The sequence below is a fragment of the Lepisma saccharinum genome, chromosome 27 (genome assembly GCF_977018435.1).
Source record: "Lepisma saccharinum chromosome 27, izLepSacc3.1, whole genome shotgun sequence".
NCBI lineage: Eukaryota > Metazoa > Arthropoda > Insecta > Zygentoma > Lepismatidae > Lepisma > Lepisma saccharinum.
In genome coordinates, this window is record NC_139255.1 from 38,558,820 (window position 1) to 38,572,332 (window position 13,513).

Sequence of the window (13,513 nt, forward strand, 5' to 3'; positions counted from 1 at the left end):
TGTGTACAAACTTTGTAACCTATCAAAATTTCAATCTGAATTACTTAAGTCTAATTTTAAATGAACTCTGGCATTGTAATGGATTGATATCTGGTTATTCTTGTCTAATTTTGTGACTACTCTTGCTTGTATACTTTTCCCAGTGTCAGAATTTTTGCAGGGTGGTTAACTAACACGTGTACAATTTGTATGTATGATGTACAGGGGATGGACAAAAATATGGAAACACCTGGTATATAACAGGTAGCCATTTCAAACACGATTTGTGTCTGAATGGTAGGTGGCGCTGTGGTCACTGGCACTTCCTGCGAGGTATACACCCTGGCCAACCTGACACATGGGCCAGTTACAGTTCAGCGACCGGTCCGTGCAAGTTATCATGAATCATGTCTGAGCTGACAGAGTTTCAAAGAGGGCAAATTGTGGGTGCACATATGGTGGGAGCTTCCGTGACGAAAGTAGCGGAAATGTTTGGTGTATCAAGAGGCACAGTCTAGAAGATCATGACTGCCTACGAGACTTCAGGAAAAACCGCATCAGCGAAGCACCAGCGTGGATGCAAGTGTAAGTTGCGTGACAGAGACAGACGCACATTGAGTAGGATTGTGACCAAGCAGAAGATCACCATGGCTCCAAAAGTCACTGCTGAGCTGAATACAGTGCTTACAAACCCTGTTAGCATCAAAACAGTCAGAAGAGAACTCCACAAGCAAGGTATTCATGGCAGATCTGCAATTCCCAAACCACTCGTGACTGTTGACCATGCTGCTAGATGGAGACAGTGGTGCAACGCCCATAAAAACTGGACAATGGAGCAGTGGAAGACTGTAATCTGGTTGGATGAGTCATCCTTTACATTGTTTCCAACTGCTGGCCGAGCGTACGTGTGGAGAACGTCAGCACAAGCATACGATACAGACTGTCTGTTAGCGAGAGTGAAGCATGGCGGTGGTTCAGTGATGATTTGGGCAGCCATCTCCTGGTATTCTGCCTGACCCATCATCACCCTGCATGGACATGTCACTGCCAGGGACTATGTAACCACTTTGAGTGACCAGCTGCATCCCATGGTGCAAAATTTGTTCCCAGATGGTGATGCCGTGTTTCAAGATGACAGAGCCCCTGTTCATACAGCTCACATTGTCCAGGACTGGTTTGATGAGCACGAAGATGAAGTGTCAAATCTGCCATGGCCTCCACAATCGCCAGACCTCAATATTATTGCATGTATTCCCTGTGGTCGGTTTTGGAGACCAAGATGCGAGCCCGCTACCCACCACCATCGTCTCTACAACAACTTGCAGCTGCTTTGGAGGAAGAATGGTCCAACATCCGTTTGACAACCATACACGACCTGTATTTGTCCATTCCACGTCGACTGCAGGCCGTTCTGCATGCCAAAGATGGTCCTACTCGATATTAATAAAGGTAATGTCCATTTCTACAGGTGTTTCCATATTTCTGTCCATCCCCTGTAGATGCTCTCATATTAGTACAGTGGAACCTCGATTATACATTTTTCAAAGGGACAAAGCTGAAAAAAATTTAAAATGCAGTGAAATGTAAAATTTATAACATTTTGCTATTTTGGGACCATCAAGATTGATTGTATAATGCAGGAAAATGTAAAATCTGGGAACATAAAATTGGGGTTTAACTGTATTTATAAGGGTATTTCAAATTAAACGGAGCTGGCAACTCTGCAAATATTTTATGGGGTGGGTAGCAGCACTGCATGCATTGGTATATGTGGTAAGAACGCAGAATGTTGTCGCTTGCTGAGTACAGGAGACTATTCTCGCTACAGTGATCTGTAATGGATAAACTAACTAACTCTCTAGCCTTCTTAAACCCGAAGGTTCATGGCTGCAGCAACACAGGCCTTCCATCTTTCCCTATCTTGAGCAAGATCTATATACTCTTTTCCATCAATACCGATTTCCCTTAGGTCCATCTCAACGTTGTTCCTCCATCTTCGTCTTGGCCTTCCTACAGGTCTCTTACCATCAGGTTTCCCAACAAGAATCCTGTAAACTCATCTTTCCTCTCCCATTCGTGCCACATGGCCTGCCCATCTAAGTCTTCTTGATATAATTATTCTAATAATATCTGGAGATGAATACAAATTATGTAGTTCTAAATTATGTAACCTTCTCCACTCACCTGTCTCCTCATTCCTTTAAGGTCCAAAGATTTTCCTAAGGATCTTATTTTCAAATACTCTCAATTTATGTTCTTCTTTCAATGTAAGGGACCAAGTTTCACATTCATATAATACTACAGGCAAAATTACTGTTTTGTATATTTTAACTTTTAGTTTCTTAGATATTAAACGAGAAGATAAAAGTTTATGAAGAGAGAAGTAACATGCATTTCCTGAATTAAGCCTACTTTTTATTTCCTCTTTAATATAATTTTTTTGTTAATATTACTCCTAAGTATTTGAATTTGGAAACTGGTTCAAACGAGTTGTTATCAATAATTAGATTTTGATTATTACCCAACGCTTGGTTTCGGCCTGTAAGCATATATTTAGTTTTCTCTTTGTTAACTTCCAAACCTATCTCTTTAGCAGTTTTGAAAAATATTTTAGCATTATTCTTTATTGTATTCACATCATCCCCCAGTAAGTCTACATCATCTGCATATGCTAACAACTGAGTCACTGTAATGGATATGTCCAAAAAAGCACAACATGCCACGATTCAATTTCTGTGCAAAGAACGTGTTGCATTGAGGAAAATCTTTCATCAAATGCAAGTGGGGCACAAGAATGCATGTTTGAAATGCAGTACTATGTTCAAGTGGTGTACCAAGTTTCGAGGATGGGTAAGCATGGCAGATCTTGCATGACCTGGGTATGCACCTGTAATCACTCAGTGAAATAATTGAAACTGTGAACACTAAGATATTGATTCAATTGGGTTCTCTTACATGTCTTGTCTGCCACTCTTGGCTAATCGCGACGAGTGATATTGACCAAGCCAGAATTTAAACCTGGGACTCTTGATGTCATAGCACTCTGCAATGGAGGTCAACATGTTGGTAAGGATAATTGACATATAACCATATGTGAGCTTTCAACAGTTGTCAACCTCAGTACCAGGTCCATTCACAAAGAACTGGGTTAAGGAAAAAGTGTGTCCAATGGGTACTCTTGTACTTCACAACTAGCAGAAAGCCTTACATATAGGGATATCCCTGCAATGAGCACAGACATTTCTAGGAGTAAATTGTTACTGGTGATAAAACCTGTTATCACCATTTTGAGCCACCAATGAAGAGGATAAGTTAGGAAAGAAGACATCCTGCATCACCCAGGTCAAAGAGGGCATGCTCTATGACAATGCAGTACCACATGACAATATACACACTGCATCCTTACTGCTTGGAGATTATTGACCACCAGCCTTACAGCCAGGCTAGCTCCTCTATGACTACCATGTCTACAGTCCATTGCAAAAGGCCCAGAAGGATAAGTGTTTCACCTCAGATTGAGAAGTTCATGATGATGTGAAAAGCCTTAGGAGCACTGCCTAAATGCAGGGGGGAGCCTAAGTTTAGGCTCACTGGAACTGTTCTCAGCATGTTGTTATTATTATACAGGGTGTGGCAGAAAGATTAACCTGGTTTTAATAATCCATGGTTTCGTTTGTTGCAGAGAAGGGGCAGGCATGTAGCGGGTACCTTGGAAAGTAGGTGGCAAGTGTATGTTCCGTCAGTGACGTGTGCAGTTAGCCATGGAGTGCTGAACAGTGGCAGAGCGTATTTGTGCTGTAGCGTACTTTATTAGGAGTGTCTCTATCACACACACACAGAGAATATTTCGACAACTGAATCGATGTTCTGTTTATTAACTATTCCTGTTAGATGAAATTGCGCTTCATCACTCATCATCAACGTGTCTAGCAATGTCGGATGTTGCCTTATTAATGCCAGCATCCGCTGTCAACATTCCACACGGGCCACCTTATGGCAATCTGACAAGACATGGCACAACTTGCATCTTGCATGGGTAAAGTTAAGGTATACGTGCAACATTCGCCGAATGCTTTGGGCCGATATCTGCAACGCTAAAGCATGTTTACGTGCTGATTTGAATGGACTTCGCACTGCAGAGACACGGACGTATGCCACGTTTTCTTCTGTTCGCCCAGGTGGTGATTTACTCTTCACACCATTGTCTTACCCAACAACGTATAGCAACAAGAGAAGGTGCATCATGTCGATTCAGTTGTCGTTGAAAAGTTCTCTGTGTGTCGGTGATACACACACTCCTAACAAAGCAATCTACAGCACAAATACGCTCCGCCACTGTTCAGCGCTCCGTGGCTAACTGCACACATCACTGACGAAACACACACTTGCCACCTACTTTCCAAGGTACCCGCTACATGCCTGCCCCTTCTCAGCAACAAACAAAACCATGGATTATCAAACCAGTTTACTATTTCTGCCGCACCCTGTACAGTGTATGATTTTCTGATTACTGACAGTGTAATCATTAAACAGTCAATGTTTAATTTGAACAACTCATGTAGTTGTTTACAAAATCAGCAAGAAGCCAGTATTCATAAAATTTTAATAAACACTACAAAAAGTAACAGATCTCCTATGATAGGCCACTGTGCATGGAATTTAACAGAGGGTATAATCTGAACTTCACTACTCTATTAGGGAGAAACAGATTAAATGTACTAGTAGCAATTTATAGTTACATTTGCTAATAATCTTACTGATACAATATTTCTATAGCTAGCCTGTGACCAGTCTTTCATACTTTCTAGGCTGTTTGGGGAAAAAGAACTCAAGTCAAAAAATGCAATTTACAGCAAACCGTAATTTATGTCATTCTTTTAATACTAAACATTACAGACATGATATACTTGTTTGATCATTGTTTAGAATCTTTAGACATACTCAATATAAAATTATCCTTATATTTTCTTTAATTGATTCTGTATGACAACTGAAAGTAATAGATAATTTTATGACTTGTGCCTTTTCCCAAACATCCTTGATTTAATGATGTTATTTTCTTAAAATGAATGAAAGTAATATTCACCTACATGTGTCTTAAGTACATTTCTACGTAAATGTAGTTTGTCTTTCTATGACAAAATGCATGTGTCATGTAGTCAACATGCATTTCATGGGGATGAACTTGAATCTTTTGCCCAACAGATAATTTACTGATACCAATATTCTACCAATGCAGTATCACATTTAAATGTTCAATGAAGAACCTTAGTGGACTGTATTCAGTCTTTTTTTTTTTTTTTTTTTTTTTTTTTGCAGAAAGTGAAACTACTTATTTAGAAATTTACAAAATCAGCATTTATGAATTATGCCTGCACACTCATAAACTATAACAAAATGGTCGTTTATTCACTAAATTACAAATTATTTAGTAGACATGTGCCAGATCGATTGGTATTGTTAGTATTGGCTAATACAGGAGATTCTGAACAATACGACAAACTTCACGAGGATTCCTGACAGGATAAGGAACAAAGACAATATGAACATATGTCCAGAAATGCGTGTGTTCCAAGATAGATGGCACCATCCATTTTCATGCTAGCAGTCCCCCGTAAGAAGACTAGTTAGTTAACATGGGGTATTTTCACAAACTGACCAAAATTCACATTTCCAGGTGCTGAAAATATCAATTTTTGATGTTTGGAGAAATTTCGTATAACGTAAAAGAAACATGTGACATTCGTATCAATCGAAATCAGGTCTCTCTTGCATCAAAAATCTACTGCAAATCTCTCCGAACACTGACATACGAGGGGGTACCCAAAAAACAACAACTGAATAACGATGCACTGGGCGGAGCTTCCATAGTATGAATTTTTCCCGCCAGGCAAGCATCTAGCAACTCGCGAGTTCAGTGCACCCAGTGGCTTCGCCGGGGAAGGTTGTCTCTGGTCACGGTGATTTTGTCGTAAAAGCAGTTTCGCTCTCACCTCCTTTTTTGTGATTGCCGATGTAAGAGAACAGCGTGCAGCTGTGAAATTTTGTTTCCTGCTCGGGGAAAAAATGCCACAGGAACGGTTGTGATGTTGAACACAGCTTACAAGGACAGCGTTATGGGGAAAACTCAAGTGTACAAGTGGTTTTCTCGCTTCAAGAAAGGTGACATGTCAATTGATGACAAACCCCGTTCTGGACGTCCGTCAACTTCCAGAATAGATGAAAATGTCGATAAAATTTGTGAACTTGTGCTCGAAGACCGACGACGGACCATTGAAGAGCCTGGAAGTTATCTGGACTATCTTGGAGCTCGATTCAACGAATTGTAACGGAAGATTTGGGAATGAGAAGAGTCGCTGCGAAATTTGTGCCTTGGAATCTGAGTGACCAGCAAAAAGAGTGTCGAGTGGAAACATGCCGTGCTTTGAAAGAAGAGCTCCAAGTGCAAGTTTTTGGCAAAAAACAGCATGACTCTCTTGCCCCACGCCCCTTACTCACCTGACCTCGCTCTGTGTGACTTTTTTTTGTTTCCCCGAATGAAGAGGGACATGAAGGGACAGCGATTTGACGACATAGAAGAGATGAAGAAAAAACAAGGAAGGAGCTGTCAACCATCACAACAGATGAGTTTAAAAAATGTTTCCAAGAATGGTATCACAGGTTGGACAAATGTATTAAGTGTCATGGAGAGTACTTTGAAGGTGATAAGGTTGTTTTGTAAAAAACAAAAAAAACACTGCTTTTAAAAAAATTCCGGTTTCTTTTGGGTACACCCTCGTACTAGTGATGTGCAATGTCTTACTGTTATGATGCCTATTCAGACTTACTGTGCATTTCAGGACACTGCTTCCCTTTTCCTGTCAGTATTCACGTGCACAGGCGCATTCCAACTGACATAACTTGTGTTCCTATCTACATTTGCAATTCTGTGCTTGTATTGCAGATCACAGGCATTTCTTTCCTAATGTTATGCAACTAGTGCACTTACAAGGGACTCCTGGCATGACGATGTCAACTATCTTGAAACATGCATTTCTGGACACATGTTCACATGGACTTCTTTCCTCTTTGTCATCAGGAATTGTGTCCTGATGTATGTCGGCATTGTTCAGAATCACCCTGTCTAGGCAACATTAGTGCAAAAATTCTGGTAATTTGTTATTTTACGACCATAAAACATATGGTTCATGAATTCTGATTTTGTCAAGTGCATGTTTAAATATGCAGTTCTTTTCCAAAGTCAAAACCCATTGCAATCAGCTGATTACATTATCTTCTATATATATAAAAATGGATGTATGTGTGTGTATACAGTGGAACCCCGATTTTACATTTTCCCACATTATACATTCAATATTCACGGTCTCAATAGAGCAAAATGCTATAAAAATTTCCTGAATTTTAAGTTTTTACAGCTTGGTCTCCTGAAAAATGTAAAATCGAGATTCCACTATATGTGTGTGTTCAGACGTAACTCTCGAACGCCTGGAGCGATTTCAACAAAACTTGGTACATGAATCGCTTACAATCTCGAAAGAAATACTGTGGGGGTAAGACACCCATAGGGGTGGGAGAGGAAGGGGGTGACATGTAAAACGACCGATATTAGTGTGGAATCCATAGTTTTCGGGGGCGCTGAGATGAATAGTGACACTCCCAACGCCGTTCAACTACAAGTTCGTTTCGATCTTCAGCCGAGAGAACGGGAGAAGCATGGCGGGCGATGCTGACAGAGATGCCGACATTTGCGGCCTGTAATGCCCGCTTATTTTTATGGACATACGCAGACATTTATATAAATATTGCAAAACTAGCCCTAACCTGTGTTATAACACCCAAAAGTTCTTCTGCAAGAAGTTCTGCACTTATATACACAAATAAATACACTTTAGAAGCGATGTTAAGAGCCACAGATAATAAAACATTTTAATCATAGTTTTGACCAGTAACGTCCTGCTTAAGTTTATATCCTTGAAAGAGTTTTGTGTCGACGGGGATCATTTGGAGGTTTCGAATGTGCAACACTGTATCAAGATTAAGCTGCAGACGAAACCGTTAAATGTCAATGGTTTTCATGAGCTTCCTTGCAATCCGAAATCTCCGAGCTCGAGTTCTTTGTTCCTTCGCGACTAGTTTAAGACAAGAGCTGTGAATGTAATGGCACGCAGATGTAAACCATGAGCATGTTAATTTCGTACTGTGCCCAAAGTGTTATTCTTGGTTACTTGAAGTTACTTGTTTGTGTTATTGCAGTGTGTGTGTGTGTTGTCAGTGAGACGATTGGAATGCCAGAATTTTTATGAAAGAATTTTTATGTATAACACTTACGTGAAAACAGACTCGTGTCGAGACGTGTGTAGGCAATTTGTACAGAGATTACCAGGCGTTTCACCTCCACAGAGATACGGTTAGACATCTTGTCCTTAAATTACGAGAAACTGGATCGTTAAAGTAAAACTCGATGAAATTAGTACAGCGTTAGAACGTTCTCCAAACAAACCTCTACGCCGTATTTCACAGATAGGCGTGTCAAAATCATCAGCACATACAGCCACTAAGCTACTAAAATTAAAACCGCACTCTTATACCACAGGTTAGTGCTCGTTTTGCAATATTTATATAAATGTCTGCATATGGCCATAAAAATAAGCAGGCATTACAGGCGCCACGCTTCTCCCGATCTCTCGGCTGAAGATCGAAATGAATGCACGGTATAAGATGGGGATAAATAAATACCCGGGCAACACCAGCTAGTATATATATAAATATATGAACCATTCATGTTCTTCAAGGAACATTTGCATTTTCGTATTGGATTGGAAGAGTACTATTTACATACATAACAACAGCAAAATGATCTGCAATTGTAGAGTATTATCATGTTGGTCGACAATGATAAAGTAGCTTCTAATCTTCATAATATATAAAAATGGATGTATGTGTGTATGTATGTATGTATGTATGTTTGTTCCAGCATAACTCTCGAATGCCTGGAGCAATTTCAACCAAACTTGGTACGCGTACCACTTGCAAGCTGGAATGAAATACTGTGGGGGTAAGACACCCCTGGGGGTGGGGGTTGTAAGGGGTGACATGTAAAACAACCGATATTAGTGTGGAATCCATAGTTTTCTGGGTCACTTAGATGAATAGTGACACTCCCAATGCTGTTCAACCCCAAAACACCTCTCGCACTCCTAGGGGTGGGGGTGGGAAGGGGTGACAAGTAGAACGACAGATATTAGTGTGGTATACACAGTTTTCGGGGTTGCTAAGATGAATAGTGACATTCTCAATGGCATTTAACTCCAAAACACCTCTGGCGTTTAACTCCAAAACACCTCTGGCGTTTAACTCCAAAACACCTCTGGCGTTTAACTCCAAAACACCTCTGGCGTTTAACTCCAAAACACCTCTGGCATCCCTAGGAGTTGGGGTGTGAAGGGGTTACATGAAAAACTACCTATATTAGTGTGGAAACAATAGCTTTCGGGGTCGCTAAGATGAATAGTGACACTCCCAATGCCGTTCAACTCAAAGACACCTCTGGCACCCCTGACATGTAAAACGACCAATACTAGTATGGAATCCATAATTTTCGGGGTTGCTAAGATGAATAGCGACACTCCCAATGCCGTTCAATTTATTTATTGTTGCTCTTGGAGGTGGAACTAAAAATGTTGTTCTTAAATTGTTGTTAACTTTATATAATAGTGAATTTGTAAAAGATATTACTTCATAATTTGTATATTGTACTTATACTTTTAAATACCTATAAATAAAACTACAGTCAACTCTCGATTCAACGACCTTTCACAGTTCCCGGGAAAAGGGTCGTTATTTCGAAGGGGTCATTATTGGAATTTGCACCAATTTTCTGCTTAAAGGGAGCTCAAACGAACACAAAGATGCCTAGGAGATGGTAACACCATTTATCCTGGTAGTTATACAACCTGTTATGCACAGGATGCGTGTTGTGAGAAGGAAAATAGAACATGAAAAAGTTTTCACAAAAGAGAATTTAAAATAATGTTACTTTGTTTCAATTGTGCACAGTTGTTGCTTTTCCAGGAAATTCTTACAATTCTAGTTCATGAGAAACCAGTTTGCACCGAGACCAATGGAAAGGAAAACAATCTCTCGCTTATTGCAAGCGGAACTTGAAGAATCTTGACACCAGTCAGACTGGTGCCAGCAAAAGTCGGGAGATAATCGGGCAGAATGAATGTTGGATTTTATATGGGTTTACTGGAGCATCGTCTGTTACAAGATTAACTGTTAAGATTAGATCTCTCTGGAGAAACAACACAACATCTCTAGGTACCAGACAAAAAAAAATAAAGGCAGGGCTGTAATTTTCGTTCTGCTTCGGCTGTGTAAAATACATCGTAAAAAAAAGTCACTTTTCTTTGCTTCAACCAACTTCATTCACCCTCCTCCCCCATTCAAGGAGCAGTCCAAACTCCTTCCTTGACTTGCATTGTAATCCAGCGTGAAAAAGGAAACTCGCAACTTGCGATGTGTTTTCACCCAATGCGTATTCTAGGACACATCATTAAACAGCGTGGCAGTCGATAATCATTCGGGTTTGGAATTGAATTTCACTTTAAACTGTATATTTAGTCCTGATTAGCCCATCAGCATAAAATGAACTGAAAACAAGCTTTATGAAACTGCGCATTTTCACATATCAAAATGGTAGATCATTATTTACTCTCACGTTAATCGTTAATCGACGATTTAATGTTGGATTTAGGAGTATTCTCGATGTCAAACACCCACCTCTCCAAACGTTTTACCCTTGAATAATGTCTTTTTAATCAGTCTCAGCGAACATTCCTACATTGAACACTTTTTTTCCCCTCCACATGAATGGTTCTGAAGAAAAGCGGATGCAAGTTAAATTTACAGATTTGCTTATCGGAAGGTGCAGAACATGAAGTTATTTTAACTCTTGTTTTCCTTTCTGGAGATCGAATTTCGTTATCGTCAAATCAAAACAGCTTTGCGAGATTCAAAACAATAACTTTTTCCTTCGCGCTGGATGAGTCATTGCTGTTATCGGCAAGCAAGAGCTTTGCAGACGCTAGACAAAACACTGGCGCCAGCTGCATTGTAAAAACAAAGAGACCGGCTGGAATTTCGAGCAAGAGAAAAGTCCCAGTATTTTAAAGATAACGTAACTGTCGAAGACGTAACTTTTAACAGCAGTGTAAAGAAGAAAGAAATGACCCTTGCTTTACGTTTTACCATGCAACAGATAATAATACGGGCAATATTTCCTATGCAGACAACAGCATTAAAAAAAATAATAATAAATAAAAAAAACAACTGAAATCTGCAATTATCAACATTGCCGTACACACCAGTGGCGGAGAATGAGCTGGGGAAAGGGTAGAGGGTCACTTTTTTTTTTACTTGTTCTATGGTTTTTGTGTTTTCAAGAATATATCCAGAACTGGCTGTCCCATTTTAGACGTCAAAGGAAAGTAAGAGGGGTGGTTCCTTTTCCACCCTCGCCTGTAATCAGCCCGCATCAGCAAGAAAATCGTCACTCAAACAATCTGCATCGCCTCCCCTACGTTTGCTGACAGGAAAAGAGGGAGAAGTCCGTCAGCCAACGGAACACTTTTTTGGCAGATATTACGACATCGACACAATTAGGAAAACGTATGAAGTGGGAAACTGGAGTTATGATGCACGTAAGATCGAAGTAAACTTTTGTGGAAACCTGGATGACAACGCATTAAGCGGGTTTACGATCTTTAGTTCACCTACGTGGTTTTGATTATCTCTAACAGTTTCGCTTTTTATGAAGTGTGGCAGGGAACAAAGAACACGTTTTGAATGAAAGCGGTTACCGGAAGTTGTCTGCTACAAGGCCGAAAGTTGCTCACTCACGGGAATCTGCTGAACTCTAGGTCAGAGCTGGACAAATGGGCCAGACTTCCAGGCACCACGCATCTGTATTTTCGAACATTCCTGCGATCTTATCTCTCAAGGTGGTGTATTTATCAATGAAAGAGCTTGACCTGCCATACACATTGGCAAAGACTGCAAGTCCAGCAGTCATTTCGGGCTGCTTCCACCCTCCCCCGCGAGTTTTCAGCAGCTCTTAGGACAAAGAAACAAGTCGATTTAAAATAACATCCAAGCACATTCGATCTTCTCTTCTCGCGTATCCAAGAGCAAGCATGGCAAAACAAGCCTGGTGCGTTGGGTAGTGGCAGTCGGGTGTGGGGTAACATTGGTCTTGAGGGAGGGGAGGGCAGAGGTCAAGTGCTATTGGATATCACTCAAGCATGGTGTGGTGGTGTCTATTTTTAGTTCAGACCTAATTGTGAGCGGTAGAGCGCTCGTAAAGGAATGAGTGGAGGAAAAAACAACGCATTTTTTGGCCGATTTCCTTCAATTTTTCAACTTTTTTTTTAAAAAAAAATTTCTAAATTTTTCACGGTTCCCGGGAAAAGGGTCGTTATACCCGGGGTCGTAGAATCGAGAGTTGACTGTAGTTACATTTTATGCTATAGTTAGAATTGATTAAACACCCGGGCAATGCCGGGTAATCAGTTAGTATCTGATATTTACTAACAATATGGGTATCTCTCAAACTGAACTGAATACATATTCCGAACTATCATCATGCATTTTGCAATTCAGATGCATGTCTCTCTCTATACATATCTTACTAGCAAAATTAATTCCCACTATGTGGATACAAACACAACATAGTATGAAGCCAAAGGTCCCAGGTACAAGATGTTTTCCCATCTATTTCATCAGTTCATCACGATTAACCCATGAGGTAGAAAAGACATAAGAAAAATATAACGAAATCTGAACATGGCATTTTTAAAAAATAAAAGTTGCTTGAAATACCTGTACAGTGGCATATCTATCATTTCAAAAGCGAGATTACAAGGAATTTCACCTTGAGCACAGACTGGGATCTGAACCACTATGTGCCTCCACTGAATACCAAACCCAGGACCTCCATGATTATAAAACAACATTACTACTATGCCACCCAGAAGACCCTTACAAGATGGAAATCTTTGCAAATATCTCCATGATATATAAAATCTGCAAAAAAGTAAACTGACAGAAAATTATATGATCTACAATTTTAGTCTACATAAAGAATTTAATTCCACATGCCTGGTATTCCTTTTTTTTTTTTTTTTTAAGTGGCTTCCATATTTATCAGAAGTGTATTAAATGAATAGGACATACTCACTTCCATGTAGTGTCATGTGAGTACAGAGTAGCAGCATCCTGTTGAAAAGTGCTAACCAGTTTTAAAAAAGTAGTTCGTATATTCCTTAGTAATAGTTAAGTTCCTGATGAGCATATCAAGCCACCATTTTGAATAACTCTTCCAATGGATATCTGGCAATATGTCTCATGATCTTTTCTGACTCTTAGGAAATCATCGGTAGCAAATGCAATTTTCATTTGATTGACATGAGGTTGCCACTTTTAGCAAACACAACCTACATCCTATATTTGGGGACTTCCAGCATATGACCATGTA

The 13,513-nt window shown here is 40.0% G+C and overlaps 1 protein-coding gene across 2 annotated transcripts in view; it reads right to left on the minus strand.

Moving 5' to 3' along the window:
• The window catches only part of EndoB (SH3 domain containing GRB2 like, endophilin-B), a 41,962-nt gene that overhangs the window by 3,515 nt on the left and 24,934 nt on the right, over positions 1-13,513 (minus strand). The window lies entirely within an intron of this gene.